This window comes from Bufo bufo, chromosome 6, assembly GCF_905171765.1.
Source record: "Bufo bufo chromosome 6, aBufBuf1.1, whole genome shotgun sequence".
NCBI lineage: Eukaryota > Metazoa > Chordata > Amphibia > Anura > Bufonidae > Bufo > Bufo bufo.
This window is the reverse complement of record NC_053394.1, coordinates 20,586,055-20,606,741: the sequence shown is the minus strand read 5'-3', so window position 1 is coordinate 20,606,741 and position 20,687 is coordinate 20,586,055. Positions and strand designations below refer to the sequence as shown.

Below are 20,687 nucleotides of genomic sequence, written 5' to 3'. Positions count from 1 at the left end.
GGAAAAAAGCACTAGGAAGGAAGAAGAAAGGTTCTCACATGATTCTAAGAGAGGGTGGGGGGAGGGCATGCCCTGATTGGCTCCCAGGCTGACAGCCTGGATGAGCCAATGAGTGCTGGAGCAGGAAAGGATGTGTCTTTGTAGAAAAAGCAGAACCGCCTGTGCTGGGCTGTGAATGAGTGTGGATGTGTCTGATGGTGTCTGCCAGGAAAACGATCTTAGGGAATCAGGGACAGTGAGAAATTAATCAAGCTTATTGCCAGGGAGAGTCAAGAGAAAGGCTATGATTCTAAAGAAGAATTGTGTGTCTTTTGTAGAATACAGACAGACAAGCAGGGCTGCTGATAGCCAGGGAGAGAGAAGAAAGGTGCTGTGGCTGGCTGTTCCTGGTATTAGATTGCAGATACTCTCAAAAGCAGCTACCTGCAATCAAATATTTAGATTTTTTCCCCCAATTTTCACAGGAATCCTTTTTTTGTGAGGCTCAATTTAATAAATATGTAATTACTGCAGCATTAATGTGTATTAAGGTGAAATTTAGCATCAAGCCTCAATTGGCCATTTACATATATTCACTTTCCATATGGTTACGATTACATTTACAATTGGTTACAATTACCTTTTCTTTTGGGGGGGGTTAATTTATTTAAGCTGCATATGTACATACTGTAATTACTGCAGAAATACCCACGGTATGGCACCAATCTAGCAGTGTCTATAAAGGTTAAATTTAGCATAAGCCCTCAAATGTCCATTTGCATATATTCAGTTTCTACATGTTTTTTTGAGGGGGTTCAATTTATTTAAAGGGGGGGGGGGGTTGCATGATCATTTTAAAATCTGTTATAGCTTTCTGTTATGACATGCTTAGAATGAAAAATAATGGAATTTTTATACCCGAAACCCGGACATACCCATAATTTAAACCAGGTAGCCCCCCCCCCTGACATGAGCATCAGAGCAGTTCATTCTCCGATACTCTCCCTTGCACCGGGCAGCATCGCACAGGGCAAGGGCTTTTTTATTTACTAAAACACACTGCTGGGCGGAGGCTTCCGCCCAGCAATCTGTTTGGTTGGGCTTCAGCGCTGTCCTAGCCATTTTACAAGCTAGGGCAGCGGTAAAGCCCACACATCAGTGCCGTTGACGTCACTGGGCTCACTGCTGAGTGGAAGCCTCCACACTGCTGAGTGTAAAGGGGATCCAGCAGCGTGGCCACCCAGTTATCAGCACAAGTTAGAATGTGGGCAACTCGGCGGTCGTTGCGGAGACACTGCAGCATGTAGTAGCTCATGTGTGCCAGGCTGCCCAGAGGCAATGAAAAGCTGTCCTCTGTGGGAGGTGTATCGTCTGTGTCCTCTGTATCCCCCCAGCCACGAACCAGTGATGGCCATAAGCTGGTCTGGGTGCCACCCTGCTGTGAACATGGCTCCTCCTCCTCCATCTCCTCCTCATCCTCCACCTCGTCATCCTCCAGAACTGTGCCCTGGCTGGACTATTGTGTACCTGGCGATTGTAGGTGCAGGAACCCACCCTCGGAGCCACTTGTGAATGATTGGCCGGAAACCCTAAGAAATGATTCCTCTTCCTCCTCCTCCTCCTCCTCCTCCTGTGCCACATCCTCTTCCATCATCGGCAGCAGCATTATTTCAAGGAGGAATAGAAGTGGGATAGTTACGCTGAGAACAGCGTTATCGGCACTGGCCATTTTGGTGGAGAACTCGAAACAGCGCAACAAGGAACACAGGTCTCGCATGGAGGCCCAGTCATTGATAGTAAAGGGTTGCTGTTCCACCGAGCGACTCACCCATGTGTGCTGCAGCTGAAACTCCACTATCGCCTGCTGCTGCTCGCACATTCTGGCCCGCATGTGCAAGTTGGAGTTCCACCTTGTGGGCACGTCACATATGAGGCGGTAAGTGGGAAGGCCGAAGTTTGGCTGCAGCGCTGACAGGCGAGCAGCAGCAGGGTGAGAACGCCGAAAGCGCGCACAGACGGCCCGCACTTTATGCAGCAGGTCTGACATATCGGGGCAATTTTTAAGGAAACTCTGCACCACCAAATTCAGCACATGCGCCAGGCAAGGGATGTGCGTCAAACCGGCTAGTCCCAGAGCTGCTACGAGATTTCGCCCCTTATCGCACACCACCAGGCCGGGCTTGAGGCTGACTGGCACAAACCACTCATCGATCTGTTGTTCAAGGAAAGGCCACAGCTCCTGCACGGTCTGGGGTTTGCCCCCAAAACAGATACATTTTAAAACTGCATGCTGTCGTTCACCCCTGGCTGTGCTGAAGTTGGTAGTGAAGGTGTTGCGATGAGGAGCAGGTAGAGGATGAGAAAGCAGAGTAGGAGAAGGAAGCAACAGGAGGCAAACTGAAGCGCCCTGCAATCCTCGGTGGTGGAAGGACATGCGCCAAACTGCTATCCGCCTCAGGCCCAGCCCCACTTGGTTGTGCAGGGAAGGGATGGCTCGCCTGGAAAAGTAGTGGCGGCTGGGCACGACGTACTGTGGGACAGCCACCGCCAAACGGCCTTTAAAACTATCTGTCTCCACCAGACGGAATGACAGCATTTCAAAGGCTAGTAATTTAGAAATGCTGGCATTCAGGGTTATGGATCGCGGGTGGGTAGGGGGGTCCTTCCTCTTCCTCTCCAGTGTTTGGGAGATGGAGAGCTGAACGCTTCCGTGGGACATTGTGGAGATACTTGGTGACCCAGGTGGTGGTGTTGCTGGCAGATCCTCTGTTTGCGGGGTGGCAGGTGGCACTGTCACTCCAGAGGTGGATGAAGAGGCCGAGACTGCAGCAGAAGAGGAAGCAGGAGGAGCCAGAGACCTTTCTTGGTTTTTGAGGTGTCTACTCCACTGCAGCTTATGCTTAGCACTTAGATGCCTGGTCATGCAGGTTGTGCTCAGGTTGAGAACGTTTATGCCTCGCTTCAGGCTCTGATTGCACAGAGTGCAAACCACTCGTGTCTTGTCGTCAGCACATTGTCTGAAGAACTGCCACGCCAGGGACCTCCTTGGAGCTGGCTTTGGTGTGCTCAGTCCCTTGCTGCGGTGGGCAGTAGGAGGCATACTGTCTAGAGGACGGCCGCTCCGCTTTTGCACCCTGCTCCCTCTTCTGCTGTGCCGGTGGCTCTGTGCGACCTCGCCTCTTCCTCCGAACTACATAGGTCACTCGCATTACCTTGATTCCATGTGGGGTCGAGGATCTCATCGTCTTCCACATCATCCTTATTCCAGTCTTTACCCCTCTCTCCTTGTCGGTCTGCACACTTTTGAAAGCCCCATCATCATCCGATACGTGCTGCAATGGTTCTCCCATGTACTCATCTTGAAACATAAGTAATTGGGCATCTCTTCCACTTCTGGGGCAGGGATAGGTGGATGGCCCTGGGAAACCCTGCTAAGGCCCCTTGCAGATGAGCGTGTACAGATAAGGTCCGGATGCGTTGCAGCAAACCCGCGCGAGTAGGTACCCTATTGCAGTCAGTTTTGACTGCAATTGCGTTCCGTTGTTCAGTTTTTATCGCGCGGGTGCAATGTGTTTTGCACGCGCGTGATAAAAAACTGAATGTGGTACCCAGACCCGAACTTCTTCACAGAAGTTCAGGTTTGGGTTCAAGGTTGTGTAGATTGTATTATTTTCCCTTATAACATGGTTATAAGGGAAAATAATAGCATTCTGAATACAGAATGCATAGTACAATAGGGCTGGAGGGGTAAAAAGAAATTAAATAAAAAATAACTCACCTTAATCCACTTGTTCGCACAGCCGCCATCTCTTTTGTCTTCTTCTTTGAGGAATAGGACCTTTTATGACGTCACAGCGCTCATCACATGGTCCATCACATGATATTTTACCATGGTGATGGATCATGTGACAGACCATGTGATGTTACTTTACATATGTACCCTACACATGTAGAGGCTTTAATATACTTATTTACATTCAGTCATAGACTACTGATTGCCTCATCTTGCCATGTGTATTTCTTACTACTAAAACTTAACTTTTAATGCTTAATTTATGTTATTATTTCTAACTAACCACAATTTGTTTTAAAAATATTTCAGGTGTTGCCCTTTTTTTTTTTTTTTTTTCAGTGCTGTATAACATATATTATTTCTAGGTCTGGTAGCTGCGCGCTAGCTCCAGATTATCCCTAGCAGTTATTAGTTCCTTCTATTTATTTGCACTTGATGGGTACTCCTAATGTTTAAAATCACCTCATACACTGCCCCCCGACATGTTTCGCCAGGTAGCTTAACTGCAAATGTGGCAGCAGGTGAACAAGATGCATGTGGTGATCAACCTGCACTGTCCTTGCAATCTCTCTATGTTCTCTCTACAGTGTCTAAAAAGTCTCACTATGATCTCCCCACATTGTTCCTGAACTCTCCACATCTAATATTCTACAATTAAAAGCTTTCTGCAACACTATTCTTAGTACATGAGCACTTGCCACATCTCTCCGTAAGCTCAGCTCATAGTAAAATGGTGGAGACCACGCGGGTAGTGATGAGCGAGCACCAAAGTGTTCGTGTGTTCGGCTGTTCGGTCCGAACACATCGCGATATTCGTGCGCTTGGCCGAGCACCCGAGTATAATGGAAGTTAATGGGAGGCGACCAGGCACCCCCTGCTCGGATGATGGGAGGGTGCCTGGTTCATAGGAAAAGGTCTGAAAGTGATGGAAACACCTCTGAAATCGATCAGGAACACCAGGGGGACAATGTCTGGATGCATCTTGGACACCAATATCGCTGCTGGGAACCATGTTGTCCGAGTTGTACGCCACTTTTACAGACTGACAAAAAAAACGCCCCAAACTTCACCCCCACAAAAAAAAATCCCTTTTAGAGGAAAGATTGTTAGGAAACATTCTTTCCTATAGATTCAATTGTATATACAGTGTAAGTGCTGCCAAAAATTACAAGGAAAAAGAGATACAGCCTCTATATCACATAAAGGAGGGCCTCATTCACAAGGTGCTACAATTGTTCAGGTAGTGGGACTCCAACACTCATACAGCCTATGCACTAAGTAAAAGTCCTGCATAAAATTACAAGAAACAGACACTCCAATGCACCTTTTATTACACATAAAGGAGGGCATCATACACACCCTTTAAAAATTATTAATAATAGCCTGCTGCTGACCCTCAAAAAACATTAGGAGCAAGGGCCTGCTGGTTACCCTCTAAAACATTACGGGTCAGGGCCTGCTGCTCAGCTGACCCTCTTAAACATTATGGTTGAGGGCCTGCTGGTGAGCTGACCCTGGAAAACATTGGAGGTGAGGGCCTGAAGGTGAACGAACCCCATAAAACTTTGTAGTGAGGGCCTACAGTTGAGCAGACAGTATGAAATATTGGAAGTGAGGACCTACAGCTGAGCAGACCATATGAAACATTGGAGGTGAGGGTCTACAGGTGAGCGAACCCCATAAAACATTGTAGTGAGGGCCTTATGGTTAGCAAACCCAATAAAACATTGGAGTGAGGGCCTACAGCTGAGCAGACCGTATGAAACATTGGAGGTGAGGGCCTGAAGGTTAGAAAACCCCATAAAACATTGTAGTGAGGGCCTACAGCTGAGCAGACCGTATGAAATATTAGAGGTGAGGGCCTACAGCTGAGCAGACCGTATGAAACATTGGAGGTGAGGGCCTACAGGTATGCAAACCCCATAAAACATTGTAGTGAGGGCCATATGGTGAGCAAACCCCATAAAACATTGTAGTGAGGGCCTACAGCTGAGCAGACCATATGAAACATTGGAGGTGAGGGGCTACAGCTGAGCAAACCCCATAAAACACTGAAGTGTGGGCCTACAGGTGAGCAGACCATATGAAACATTGTAGTGAGGGCCTGAGGGTGAGCGAACCCCATAAAACATTGTAGTGAGGGCCTACAGGTGAGCGAACCCCATAAAACATTGTAGGGAGGGCCTACAGGTGAGCAAACCCCATAATACATTGTAGTGAGGGCCTACAGGTGAGCAGACCGTATGAAACATTGGAGGTGAGGGCCTACAGCTGAGAAGACCGTATGAAACATTGTAATGAGGGCCTACATCTGAGCAGACCGTATGAAACATTGGAGGTGAGGACCTAAAGGTGAGCAAACCCCATAAAACATTGTAGTGAGGGCCTACAGCTGAGCAGACCGTATGAAACATTGGATATGAGGGCCTGAAGGTGAGCAAACCCCATGAAACATTGTAGTGAGGACATACAGGTGAGTAGACCGTATGAAACATTGAAGGTGAGGGCCTACAGGTGAGAAGACCGTATGAAACATTGGACTGAGGGCCTACAGGTGAGCAGACCGTATGAAACATTGGAGTGAGGGCCTACAGGTGAGTAGACCGTATGAAACATTGGACTGAGGGCATATATACTGTATAGAACAGGAGGAGGAGGAGGATGAGTAAACAAGATTCAAACATATACCCTTTTTTAGAGGTGAAAAGGGTACATCTGAATCTTGTGGATTGAGTATATTGTAAGGCATACATTTAAATTGCGTGTTTGTTCCTCATTAGCTCAGCGTTCCTCTGGTGGAGTAGAGAAGTCAGGGGCAATCCAGGCCTTGTTCATTTTTATCTGAGTCAACCTGTGAGTATTGCCAGTGGACAAGCGGATACACTTATCTGTTATGATACCACCAACAGCACTAAATACACGCTCAGACAAAACGCTGGCGGCAGGGCAGGCCAACACCTCCAAGGCGTAGAGCGCAAGTTCGTGCCACGTGTCCAGCTTGGACACCCAGTAGTTGTAAGGCACTGAGGGATCATTTAGGACGCTGACACAGTCTGCTATGTATTCCTCCACCATTTTCCAAAACTTTTCTCTCCTTGTACCACTAGTCCGCGCTTCAGGGTGAGGTTGCTGGTGGGGTGTCATGAAAGTGTCCCATGCCTTGGAGAGTGTTGCCCTGCCTTTGTTGGAACTGCTGTGTGTTACCATTGTCTCCCTTCCCCGGTTGCCTAAGGAAGTACGGACTCTGCTGCCAGCACTGTCAGATGGAAAATTCCGGAGCAATCTCTCAACAAGTACCTTCTGGTATTGCACCATTTTACTCGTCCTCTCCACCCCAGGAATGAGAGATGAGAAGTTTTCTTTGTAGCGGGGGTCGAGAAGGGTGAACACCAAGTAATCCATGTTATCTAAAAGGCATATATAACGTGAGAGTCGCGGGTAAGGCAGCCTAACATGAATTCAGCCATGTGTGCCAGAGTGCCAACAGGCAAGATGTCGACATCAGAATGACTCTCCATTTCCTCCTCCTCCTCCTCTTCTTCGGCCCATCCACGTTGAACAGATGAAATTAAAGTTCCATGGTTACTAGCCTTAGTAGCAGAGGCAACAGTCTCCATCTCCTCCTCCTCCTCCTCTTCATGGTCCAATTCGTGCTGAGAAGACGAACTGTGGGTGGTCTGGGTATCACCCTGTGAGATGTCTTCCCCCAAATCCTCATCTGCCACAAGCGATCGTTTGAGTAGACACAGCAGTGGGATGGTTACGCTGATAATAGCGTTATCGCTACTAACCATCTGTGTGGATTCATCAAAGTTATTTAAAACCTCACACAGGTCTGACATCAAAGCCTCCTTGCTTGTGAATAGTGGCAGTTGACTTGAAAGGTGACGACCATGTTGCAGCTGGTATTTCACAACTGTCCTCTGCTGCTCACAAAGCCTGGCCAACATATAGAACGAAGAGTTCCAGCGCATGCTCACGTCGCACAACAGTCGGTGAGCTGGAAGCCGCAAGCACTGCTGCAGCGTTGACAGGCCGGCTGAAGCTGTGGACGACTTGCGGAAATGGGCTAACATGCGCAGCACCTTCACTAGTAACTCTGGCAAATTGGGGTATGTTTTGATAAACCGCTCAACCACTAAGTTTAAGACGTGGGCTAGGCATGGGATGTGTGTCAGGTTGCCGAGCCCCAAAGCCACCACCAAGTTATGGCCATTGTCAGACACAACCATGCCTGGTTGTAGGTTGAGTGGAGAGAGCCACAGCTCGGTCTGGTCCCTTATACCCTGCCAAAGCTCTGCGGCGGTGTGCTGTTTGTCCCCTAAGCAGATCAGCTGCAGCACGGCCTGTTGAAGCTTACCCACAGCAGTGCTACACTGCTTCCAGCTAGCGACTGATGGCTACTGGAGGTGGAAGTGGAGGAGGATGAGGCAGAGGAGGAGGAGAAGTGGGGGTTGGAGCCAGTAACATAGCTGCTTGCGGAGACCCTGATGGATGTAGGGCCCAAAATCCTGGGCGTGGGTAGCATCTGTGCCATCCCAGGGTACGACTCACTCCCGGCCTCCACCACATTCCCCCATTGTGCGGTCAGGGATATGTAGCATCCCTGACCACCAGCACTTGTCCATGTGTCAATGGTTAAGTGGACCTTCCTAGCAACTGTGTTGTTCAGGGCACGGGTGATGTTCTGGGACACATGCTGGTGTAAGGCGGGCACGGCACACCGTGAAAAATAGTGGCGTCTGGGGACTCCGTACCGAGGGACAGCGGCCGACAACAGGCTGCAGAAGGCAGTGTCCACAAGCCTATATGACAACATTTCAAGGGCCAGTAATTTTGAAAGTTGGCAATTAAGTGCTATGGCCTGTGGGTGGGTGAGTGGGTGGGTATTTGCGCTTGTGTTCAAATGACTGTGGTATGGACATTTGGACGCTGCACTGGGACAAGGAAGTGGATGTTGTTGCTGCTGGTTCATTTGAAGGTCCAGGTGCAGGGCGAGAGGCATCCGGGCCTGCGTCTTGGACAGGGGATTTGACAGCACGTAACACAGGGGAAGAGGAGGCAGTGGTGTGACCCACAGACCCAGATTGTGGACCCAGGCGTTCGGCCCACTTAGTAGGGTGCTTGGATGCCATGTGGCGGATCATGCTGGTGGTGGTGAGGTTGCTAGTGTTCTTGCCTCGGCTCATTTCGGTACCGCACAGGTTTAAACTACCACTCTTTTTTCCTCTGTACTCTCCTCAAAAAAGCGCCATACTGCGGAACACCTACCCCTTGCTAAGGTTGATTTACGCATGGGGGTGATCGGTGTAACGGTTGCAGGCCTGTTTGGTGTGGGCCGACTTCTCCCTTCTCCCACCCCACTGCCTCTTCCAGCCTGTTGCGGTGCTGCGGATCTCTCCCCCTCTGTACTGCTGTCCTCGCTCGGCTTTTCACCTTCCTATGTTGGGTCAATGACCTCATCGTCCAACACCTGCTCTTCCACTTTCTCACTCTGATCATCCTCCTGTCTTGACCTAACCACAACCTCAGTGATTGACAACTGTGTCTCATCGTCATCCACCTCGTGAACTAATGATTGATGTTCACCACTGTCATCTTCTTGAGACTGTGAAGGCTCAAGAGGTTGGGAATCAGGGCACAAGATCTCAGGTCCCTCTTCAAGCATGCTGGCCGCGAGGGTCAATTCTAATAGTGGAGCTGAAAAGAGCTCCTGGGAATATCCGAGTGTGGGATCACTCGATTGGCAGGCCTCTCCATGGTGGAAGGAAGGATGATCTGAGCGAGGAGTTGGCTGACCAGACTTTAGGCTACAGAGACTGGACATGGTGGAAGAGAGGGTGGTGCTTAGCCGACTGGAAGCATTATTGGGTGGGTATTTGCGCTTGTGTTCAAATGACTGTGGTATGGACATTTGGACGCTGCACTGGGACAAGGAAGTGGATGTTGTTGCTGCTGGTTCATTTGAAGGTCCAGGTGCAGGGCGAGAGGCATCCGGGCCTGCGTCTTGGACAGGGGATTTGACAGCACGTAACACAGGGGAAGAGGAGGCAGTGGTGTGACCCACAGACCCAGATTGTGGACCCAGGCGTTCGGCCCACTTAGTAGGGTGCTTTGATGCCATGTGGCGGATCATGCTGGTGGTGGTGAGGTTGCTAGTGTTCTTGCCTCGGCTCATTTCGGTACCGCACAGGTTTAAACTACCACTCTTTTTTCCTCTGTACTCTCCTCAAAAAAGCGCCATACTGCGGAACACCTACCCCTTGCTAAGGTTGATTTACGCATGGGGGTGATTGGTGTAACGGTTGTAGGCCTGTTTGGTGTGGGCCGACTTCTCCCTTCTCCCACCCCACTGCCTCTTCCAGCCTGTTGCGGTGCTGCGGATCTCTCCCCCTCTGTACTGCTGTCCTCGCTCGGCTTTTCACCTTCCTATGTTGGGTCAATGACCTCATCGTCCAACACCTGCTCTTCCACTTTCTCACTCTGATCATCCTCCTGTCTTGACCTAACCACAACCTCAGTGATTGACAACTGTGTCTCATCGTCATCCACCTCGTGAACTAATGATTGATGTTCACCACTGTCATCTTCTTGAGACTGTGAAGGCTCAAGAGGTTGGGAATCAGGGCACAAGATCTCAGGTCCCTCTTCAAGCATGCTGGCCGCGAGGGTCAATTCTAATAGTGGAGCTGAAAAGAGCTCCTGGGAATATCCGAGTGTGGGATCACTCGATTGGCAGGCCTCTCCATGGTGGAAGGAAGGATGATCTGAGCGAGGAGTTGGCTGACCAGACTTTAGGCTACAGAGACTGGACATGGTGGAAGAGAGGGTGGTGCTTAGCCGACTGGAAGCATTATCATCAGCAATCCAGCCGACCAACTGTTTGCACTGGTCTGACTTGTACAGTGTTGTCGTGCGCCGCCCAGCTAAGTTGGACATGAAGCTGGATACGTTTTTTTTTTTTTTGGTGCACTGGCAGCAGGCACAGTTTCATTGCGCCCAGTGCCACGACCTCTGCCTGAACCATCAGCATAAAGCCAACTTCCCCGTCCCTTAGTGCTCACCTTCTTCATATTTATGGATTTTTTACTGGTTGTGACGCAGTTTTTTTTACTGTCCACAAAAGGACAGTTTTCAGATACAGAACAGCACAGATTTTGGACAGTATTTTAGCCACAGATTATTGTAATCTGCAGTACAGACACTGTTTTATGATGTTTATATTTATGACTATATTATTCCCAGTATATTGGCCTGAAGCGCACAGACGGTACAGAAATGCAATGCACTGCGATTAACGTTTTAAACCACATACAAGAAAACTGGGTGCTGATTTAGTGAAATTTGTATATATACTGATTTGCAATTTCTCCAAATATATGGGCCTGAAGCACTCAGACGGTATAGAAATGCAATGCGCTGCGATAAACGGTTTCTAGCGCAGACAAGAAAACTGTCTGCAGATTCAGTGAAATTTGTATATATATATTGATATTCACTTTTTCCCAATATATGGAATTGAAGCACTCAGACGGTATAGAAATGCAAGGCGCTGCGATAAACGGTTTCTGCCGTAGACAAGAAAACTGTGTGCAGATTAAGTGAAATTTGTATATACACTGCTCAAAAAAATAAAGGGAACACAAAAATTACACATCCTAGATCTGAGTTAATGAAATATTCTTCTGAAATACTTTGTTCTTTACATAGTTGAATGTGCTGACAACAAAATCACACAAAAATAAAAAAATGGAAATCAAATTTTTCAACCCATGGAGGTCTGGAGTTGGAGTTACACTCAAAATTAAAGTGGAAAAACACACTACAGGCTGATCCAACTTTGATGTAATGTCCTTAAAACAAGTCAAAATGAGGCTCAGTAGTGTGTGTGGCCTCCACGTGCCTGTATGACCTCCCTACAACGCCTGTGCATGCTCCTGATGAGGTGGCGAACGGTCTCCTGAGGGATCTCCTCCCAGACCTGGACTAAAGCATCTGCCAACTCCTGGACAGTCTGTGGTGCAACGTGACGTTGGTGGATAGAGCGAGACATGATGTCCCAGATTTGCTCTATTGGATTCAGGTCTGGGGAACGGGCGGGCCAGTCCATAGCATCAATGCCTTCGTCTTGCAGGAACTGCTGACACACTCCAGCCACATGAGGTCTAGCATTGTCTTGCATTAGGAGGAACCCAGGGCCAACCGCACCAGCATATGGTCTCACAAGGGGTCTGAGGATCTCATCTCCGTAACTAATGGCAGTCAGGCTACCTCTGGCGAGCACATGGAGGGCTGTGCGGCCCTCCAAAGAAATGCCACCCCACACCATTACTGACCCAATGCCAAACCGGTCATGCTGGAGGATGTTGCAGGCAGCAGAACGTTCTCCACAGCGTCTCCAGACTCTGTCACGTCTGTCACATGTGCTCAGTGTGAACCTGCTTTCATCTGTGAAGAGCACAGGGCGCCAGTGGCGAATTTGCCAATCTTGGTGTTCTCTGGCAAATGCCAAACGTCCTGCACGGTGTTGGGCTGTAAGCACAACCCCCACCTGTGGACGTCGGACCCTCATATCACCCTCATGGAGTCTGTTTCTGACCATTTGAGCAGACACATGCACATTTGTGGCCTGCTGGAGGTCATTTTGCCGGGCTCTGGCAGTGCTCCTCCTGTTCCTCCTTGCACAAAGGCGGAGGTAGCGGTCCTGCTGCTGGGTTGTTGCCCTCCTACGGCCTCCTCCACATCTCCTGATGTACTGGCCTGTCTCCTGGTATCGCCTCCATGCTCTGGACACTACGCTGACAGACACAGCAAACCTTCTTGCCACAGCTCGCATTGATGTGCCATCCTGGATAAGCTGCACTATCTGAGCCACTTGTGTGGGTTGTAGACTCCGTCTCATGCTACCACTAGAGTGAAAGCACCGCCAGCATTCAAAAGTGACCAAAACATCAGCCAGGAAGCATAGGAACTGAGAAGTGGTCTGTGATCACCACCAGCAGAACCACTCCTTTATTGGGGGTGTCTTGCTAATTGCCTATAATTTCCACCTGGTGTCTATCCCATTTGCACAACAGCATGTGAAATTGATTGTCACTCAGTGTTGCTTCCTAAGTGGACAGTTTGATTTCACAGAAGTGTGATTGACTTGGAGTTACATTGTGTTGTTTAAGTGTTCCCTTTATTTTTTTGAGCAGTGTATATTGATTTTCACTTTTTCTCAATTTATGGGATTGAACACTCAGACGGTATAGAAATGCAATGCGCTGTGATAAACGGTTTCTACCGCAGAAAACAGTTTGCAGAATCAGTGAAATTTGTATATGTATTAAGGCATTTGCCTGGATTTGTGGGAGGGGCTGAGGTCCGCCTCCAGCCTATTTATGGCACCCCCCTTACCTGGCTCCTGCACCGTCTAAGGTCTGAGCTTTGTGAGAGGAAGTCGCTTGTGGAGTTTCTGAAGAGTTACCTGCGAGCCGCTGAATTTCTGAGAGTTTTCGTCGCCGTCTGTTTCTGGATTTGGAGCATTTCTGTTCTATTTTTCCGGCTTCACTCGGTTCACTGTGGGTCTCGTTTGCCCATTAAACTGTGAGTCATTCATACGGTACAGCCGGGGCCTCACGGTTGCCCCTGTACCGGTTCATTTCATTTCATCAAACGCTGCACCAATGTCACGTTTTTTTGTACAAGTCACCAGTATTCATTTCTGTCACGCCTTGTTCATGCACAATTTGTCCACACCATACTACTATTCCGGTCAACACCCCTGCAGCATGCGGGCAATGGTTTTCTGGGCTAATCCCCCATTTCTGTTCATTTCATTTCATAAACACTGCACTAATGTCACGGCTTTCTCGCATAAGTCACCAGCATCTTATTTCTGTCATGTCTTGTTCAGGCAAATCTACCCACACAGTACCAACACTCCGGTTAGCACCCCTGGGGTTCCGGGCTCGTCCCCCTTTTTTTGTTCAGTCCATATCACCCCACAATCATCCACATTCATGCCCCCCCCCCTCCTCATGTTCATGTGCACGGCTGCAGGAGCACAGATGCGGTACACACGGTACACCCTCCCTTCATGACCGCCTTCACTGGGCACACCGCTGCCACAGGCATCCTCTCCCCACCGCCTCCGGCCTGTTCCGCCGCTCCTCCTGCCGCGCGGCCGATGGCGGCCGGCCGCGTCCCAGTACCTGGTCTGCGCACGCGCAGCCTGGTCTACGCACGCGCGGTACTGCGCATGCGCGGCGATACGTCGGCGCGTGCGCGGTGTCCCGGCGGCCGTCCGCGGCGCATCTGATGCGGGGGGGCCGCCGTCGGGCAGTCCGGCTCGGCTGGCCGGCGGAACTCCAGGGTGCACGGGTCCCACAGCAGGCCCCCTCCTGCGCAGGCTGCAGCAAGGGGGGCATCCAGCACGCCCCAAACTAAACACCCTCCAGATAAAAATCACCCCAGCAGCCCCCACATTAAACGAAAAAAAAAAAAAAAAAAGGGGCCAAGGGAAAGGATGTCAATTGGTTCTGCTGCATGAAAAGAGAAAAAAAAAAAATATATATACAAAAGTAAAACAGAGAAAGGAGGTTACTGGTATTCCGCCTCATGTCAATAAAATAAAATAACCATTTGATTGCAAACCGCACGTTCCCACGTTGTGCATAGGCATACGGCTACGCCGCAGGTCTCTCTTTTTCACACCATGTGCAAACTGTCATTTCACAGGCAACCGTCATGATCCTCCGGGTCATGCTATATGTACAAAATGCATTTCACATTTCATCATACTATTTTATGTCTACCCTCCCCTTTTCAGGCGGTCAACCTATAATATATTTTGCACTACCGTGTATCCGGAGAATTTTTCTTGCTACCAGGTACGTTCACCTGCTCACTAACAAAGGTTTTCCTTATATTTCGGATGGTCCCGTTAGGGTCAGCGTGCTGGCTTTAGGGGCACCATCATCCCACTAGGTTTCCCCCTTCTTGGCTTCGCCATCAGTTAGTGGTCCTGCGAGGCCGACACCCCGCCTCAAACGTTCAGAGGCAACCGCCCATCGCGCCACTCGTTAGTAAGCCGCCTCGCGTGTTGCATAGAGAGGGCCTCACCTGTCACTCCCTTCCCCTAGTCCTGTCTTACAGTCACCGAGAGGCCAACACTCCTGCCACTACAACAAGTGGCCTCATTAACCCCTCGCGCCAACTCATAGGTAGAGCCTCTCAAGCTGCTTGGCAAATTAGCAGGGCCTCATCTGTCACCATGCAAGTATGATTTTTTCGCCGTCCGGCCTAGCTAGCTTGCCAATACGATCCGGTGTTTCCTCAAGCTAATCAACTAATCTTTTATTTTAGTATGTCTCTGGATGGGTTAGAAAACTTCTCCCTGCCTGGCACCCCTGCTAGATCCGTCACTGCTACCCTGGGAGACGATCTAGCCAGTCCAGCATCCATCAGATCCTGGACAATTCTGCGCATTACGGCGGAGTTGAGGAAACGGCATGTTCCCTTCCCCGCCACGGCAAGGAAAGCGGAGCTGTTCCGGCTGCTGCGCGCATCAACCGATAAAAGGGATGCAGGGGAAGGACCTAGCCAGTCTGGCACCGGGGACATCCATGCCATGCTGGCCTCTCTGATGACATCCATGTCTACAGTCAATGCCAGGTTGGAGAGGCTAGAATCGGTCACCACGACCCTTTCCTTGGCAGGTCCGCCACCGGCGGTGTCACCGGCACCGGCTGGATTACCGGTGATCACGCCGTCCGTTAGCCTGGTGTCACTACCAGAGCTTTGGGACGTTCTCACAGCTCTGTTTCTCCACCCCTGTGATGATGTCACTACTAGAGCTGGGAGGAGTTCTCACTACTCTGTTTACTTTTGGTTTCTTTCACCACAGCTGTCCTTCATGTGTTTGATTTTCCTCTCTTTATATCACCCCTCCTCCTATGATAGGATGTGGATTATAGTTCTCACTTCAGTTGTAGCTCTGGCTTTAGTTTCTTCACTTGTAGCTATCAGTTCACTGGACCTGTGTTCTGCTGCAGCTAGCACTCCGGATATTGCCAGCCTGTCCTTGGATCCGTCTTCTCTGCGGCTGCAACACCGTCAGCTAAGTGTGCAGACATTGTTGTGTTCCTGTTTATTTTCTGACTGGATCTGAGGTGGCCACGGTTCCCTCCATATACTGAGTAGGGCACTGGTGGCCGTGCCCCTTCCACTATTGTAGGGGTTACAGTGGTCATTAGTCTTAGGCACGTGGGCATGCCTCTTTCCGCCATTTGGATCCGGGCATGTGCTTTAGCAGAATAGGGAGAGCGTTGAGGGTCGGACAGGGGTCACCCGTTATCCTCCCTAGTTCTGGGTCCAGTCAGTAGCTCTGTACTGTGTATTACTATTGTTGCCCACATACAGCCGTGACACCTGGAGGACCAGGAAGTCAACCCGGCGCACATGATACCAGAGCACTTGAAAAGGGATATCCTGGAAGGTAAGGATGTAAACCTGGCCTCCCTTCTGATTGCCTCCCAGGATGTGGTCGAGAACACGACTTATGCCTATGACCAGTGCTTTAAGTGGGCCAAAAGAGGTGCCGGTACTCTATTAGGCGCCGGTGCTCCCCCCCCCAATACTGAGCATGAAAATACCCTTAGAAAGTACCCTGAAAAAGAGCTACTGTAGAAAGAGCTACTGAACATAAATAAAATGTGCAAAAGGGTATTGAACAAAATGTTGTACAAAATGTACATAAAATAATTTATAAAAATTATAATAACATACTAACCATAGAACAGTAAACAGTAAACAGTAAAACATAAACCTGAGTCTTGAAGATGAAGGTTAATTTCTTTACCCCTGAAAAATATACAAAAGCAGATTCAATACAATCACAGTACATCAAATGAAAAATGAAAAATATTGTACAAATCATTTTACCTAGAAAAGGCTCCAGCACGTTTTGGGCTCCACTTTCCTTGCACTTTTGGCTTCGCAGTTTGTGAAGGCTGCACTTCTCCTCCCTTTTGCCAGCCATGTCTGCACATATGTTTGTGCATTAAACTGATCCAAGGGTGGTCCGTTGCATTTCAGGAAGATCAGATTTGAAAGCCTTTTGATGTCGAGAGAGTTTCTTTTATCTGTCAAAGTATCATTCATTGAGCTGAAAGCTCGCTCGCATTCACTTGTTGATACTGCAATGGTGTGGACAGCTTTAAGAAGAGGCTTCAGGTCTTCTGGTGTCTTGGAAGCTTTAAGGTCTTTATACTCCCTAAATCCTTGGACACTTTTCCTCTCCCCAACTCTGAATCTCTGACATAAACGTCTGACCGCTGCATCACCATATTGAATCTCAAGAGATGCAGGCCAGGAGTCAGACTGGAGGACCTTGATGTCTGAGAGGAGGTGACTGTCTGTCTTTTCAGATGAGGTTCTACTGACATGTGAGGAAGTTGTTGGAGTCATCCTGCACTTAACATTTTCAGCCAGGCTACGGAAAAATTGCCCAGGGTTGATTTTTATAACCCTCTCATTTTCATGCAGGCATACATTTCTGAAGATTTTCTTATTTTCAGCCTCAATGGCAATTTGTGTGTAGGGACCAGGTGTGGATACCATTGACTCAAACACCCGGATCTGTCGGTCCAGCTGCCTGTCGGCTTGATCCAAAGTCATGTCACGTCTCTGGAGCATTCTTGAGAGGTCACTGAGTTCTGTGAGAGCGTCATACATGATGCCAAGATTGACCACAAAAGAAACAGTAGTGAGAACATCATTGAGTCCTTTGTATTTTGCTCTCTCTCTTGAGTCCCTGCTGGTATCAGCAGCAGCACTTGTAAAGTGTACCTGCAAAGCTGGGTAGTTCTCCCATACTGCTTTCACCGTTCTCTCACTTGAAGCAACCCAACGCACTGATAAAACACGGCCTATCACAAGGAGACGCTGTCCAACACTGTGAGCACTCTCTGTTAACTCCCTTTGGTTTTTTGGGGATGCATGGTAGAGGGAGTAAAGCTGATCTAAAAATATTTTAAAGTGGTTGATTCCTCCAACCTCCTTCAAAACATCACAAACTGCCAGTTCCAGTCTGTGATTGGAACAATGCCAGACAAACAGGTAAGGGAATTTGGAACAAAGCTGCGCAGCAACTCCTGCTTTCCTCCCAAGCATCACTGAGGCTCCATCACAAGCAAATGCCAACAAATGTTCCTGTAGGTAGTGAGGGTCAAAGCCATTATTATGAAGACATTCTAACAGTGCTTCAGTGATGTCATTTGCTGTGGTCCCCTGCAGCTCAATGAGTTCAAAAAATACTGTGTCTGGCTGTTCATTGGAAATAGCTGATCGCAGGCACACGACAAGGACAGACTTTCCACTTATTGTAGTCGATTCATCAATGAGCACACACAGTTTTCTTTCATTCATCACTATGTCATTGACTACCTTCTTTTTCATTTCAGCTGCAATGTGATCCAGTATATTTGCACACGAGTTATTAGAGTGTAAAACTCTGCCCATCTTGACACCATTTAAGACTTGCAACTGGACATCTATTGGCATGTCTGTAAAGGGACGCCCATGCTTGCCAATCTTATAAGCTGTTCTAAACACATTGCAAGTTGAGGCGTATTCAGCCTTTCTCATATCTTCAATGTGTTTTTGCATTGTATTTTGTGTTGCCTTCTCTTTTATTTCAACTGCTTTCTTGTGATAAATTGAGTCTCTGTGCTCTTTAATTTTCTTTCGTAGTGAGCTTTGTTGTGCAGCCTTGTCCCTTCCATAAGACGAGATTAAGCACCCACTCCACTCCTGCGACACTCTCTGCCCTTGCTGCATGTCTACACGAGCACAAACTTGACTACACACACTACAGCCCAACTTTCGATTTTTGCTTAGCAGCCACTTGTAATTTGTGGAGAAATACTGTACTTGTGCTTGGGACCAACATTCTGGCCACTCATGCTCGGCAATGCGGCTGTTGTCATCGGTAGAAGTGATGTCACTCTCGTCCTCTACGTCACTTGTGAGAACCTGATCGACCGCGGCACAAGTGCTGCTTTCATTAGCTTGTGTCTGACTCTGACCTGCAGCGATATTCTGGTTTGGTGGGGGGTCAGCCAGCGAGTCCTCTGATTCTGACCTTGTTCTTTTGCTACTTATAAGCCAGGAGAGCATCTTAAAGCGTACCTGTCAGATCACCCAAAAAAAACTAAACTGTTACATGTTGCTCAGTATCTCATCCTGATCATGTACATATACTTTCTATGGGTCTATGACCGACATTTGTCTCAGACTTAGCTTTATTTCTTGGTAATGATAATACCATTTATGTAAAGAGGTAGAGCTTATATTACAGTACAGTATTAAAATATATATATATATATATATATATATATATATATATACACATACAGTACAGTATTAAAAAGTAATGTGCAGGGGTCTGATGTGCAGGGGGGTACTGGTACAGAGAGGAACGAATGTGCGGTGGTGGGGGGGGGTCCTGGTACATAGAGGAACTAATATATATGTGTGTGATGGGGGGGTCTGATGTGCAGGGGCCCCCTACACATCAGACCCACCCATCAGACACATATATATTAGTTCCTCTATGTACCAGTACCCCCCCCCCACCACCGCACATTCGTTCCTCTCTGTACCAGTACCCCCCTGCACATCAGACCCCCCCCCCCCCCTCATCCCACACATTAATTCCTCTCTGTACCAGTACCCCCCTGCCAGGGGGGGGGGGGGTACTGGTACAGAGAGGAACTAATGTGTGTGGGGGGAGGGGGGGTGCCTGTCACTCACCAGTACTCTTCAGAAGTTGGATTCCAAAGCAAAGTCGATGTTCTTTGCTGCACCGTCCGACTCCTGACTCCAAGGAGGACCAGTCACTGGTCGCAGCACTGATCGCTCCTCACAGGCGCGCGGGAAGGAGTTGACGTCACCTAACGTGAGGTCAACTCCCTGCCTGCGCCAGCCTGAGCCGTACTCTGCAACGACCCGCCCCCCTCCACTAGCTGCCCAGCCAACGACATTAGGGAGGAGATACTGCCAGCTCTCCGCTGCGCTCCGGTACCGGAAACCCACGTACTGGGCGCACGGAGAGGTGCTGGTACTCTCCAGGGCAATTTTTGGAAGTGGCGGTACTGAGTACCGCCGCGTTCCGGCCCACTTCAAGCACTGCCTATGACGAGGTTTTAGTTGTGGTCAAGTCCAGGGATGCCCGGCTCAATAGGAAATTGACCATTACCGAATTCGTTTTGGCTTTCGGAATCTATAGAGAGGTCATCTGTGCGGTCTACCCCAACAGAAGGGAGGAATTCGACCTCTACATGCACAAACTGGTGGACCTGGGCAACAAATACGGAGGGTCAGCGTTCTATGACTATCACAGGTCTTTTTCGGCGAAAGTGGCGGGGGCTTTCTCCCAGTACGGAGTCCGCTCCAACTGGGCGAGGATCGACACGGTCATATTCTGTCGCCACTTCGCAGGCCTTAGGACCCCAGCCTGTGCACACTGCTCCTCCACGGCCCACACCACCAATTTCTGCCCGAACACGTCGGACAGACAGGCCCTCTCACAAGCAGCCGGTCCCTCCGGGGTCCCGGAAAGGTCAGCCTGGGACAAGCTGGGTCGGCCGATCAAGTTTCTGGGCAAATCCCAGATTTGCAATAGTTTCAATGAGGGGTCCTGCAATTATAGCGGGTGTAAATTGTTACATATATGTACCAAATGCTTCCGGGCGCATGCCAAGTCCATGTGCCCAAATAAAATGTTTGCAAAACCGTATCTAACAACCATCAACATGCCAGTTTTTACCGCGTTTATGTCACAACACCCATCCAGGCATCTCTCAGATTTCCTCGTTTCAGGGTTGACAGAAGGCTTCCACACGGGCATCCTGTACATGCCAACCGGCAC

At 49.1% G+C, this 20,687-nt stretch overlaps 1 protein-coding gene across 9 annotated transcripts in view; it reads right to left on the bottom strand.

The window, feature by feature from the left end:
* Window positions 1-20,687, bottom strand: part of LOC121006028 (M1-specific T cell receptor beta chain-like) — a 961,123-nt gene that overhangs the window by 709,042 nt on the left and 231,394 nt on the right. The gene's annotated exons all lie outside the window — the stretch shown is intronic.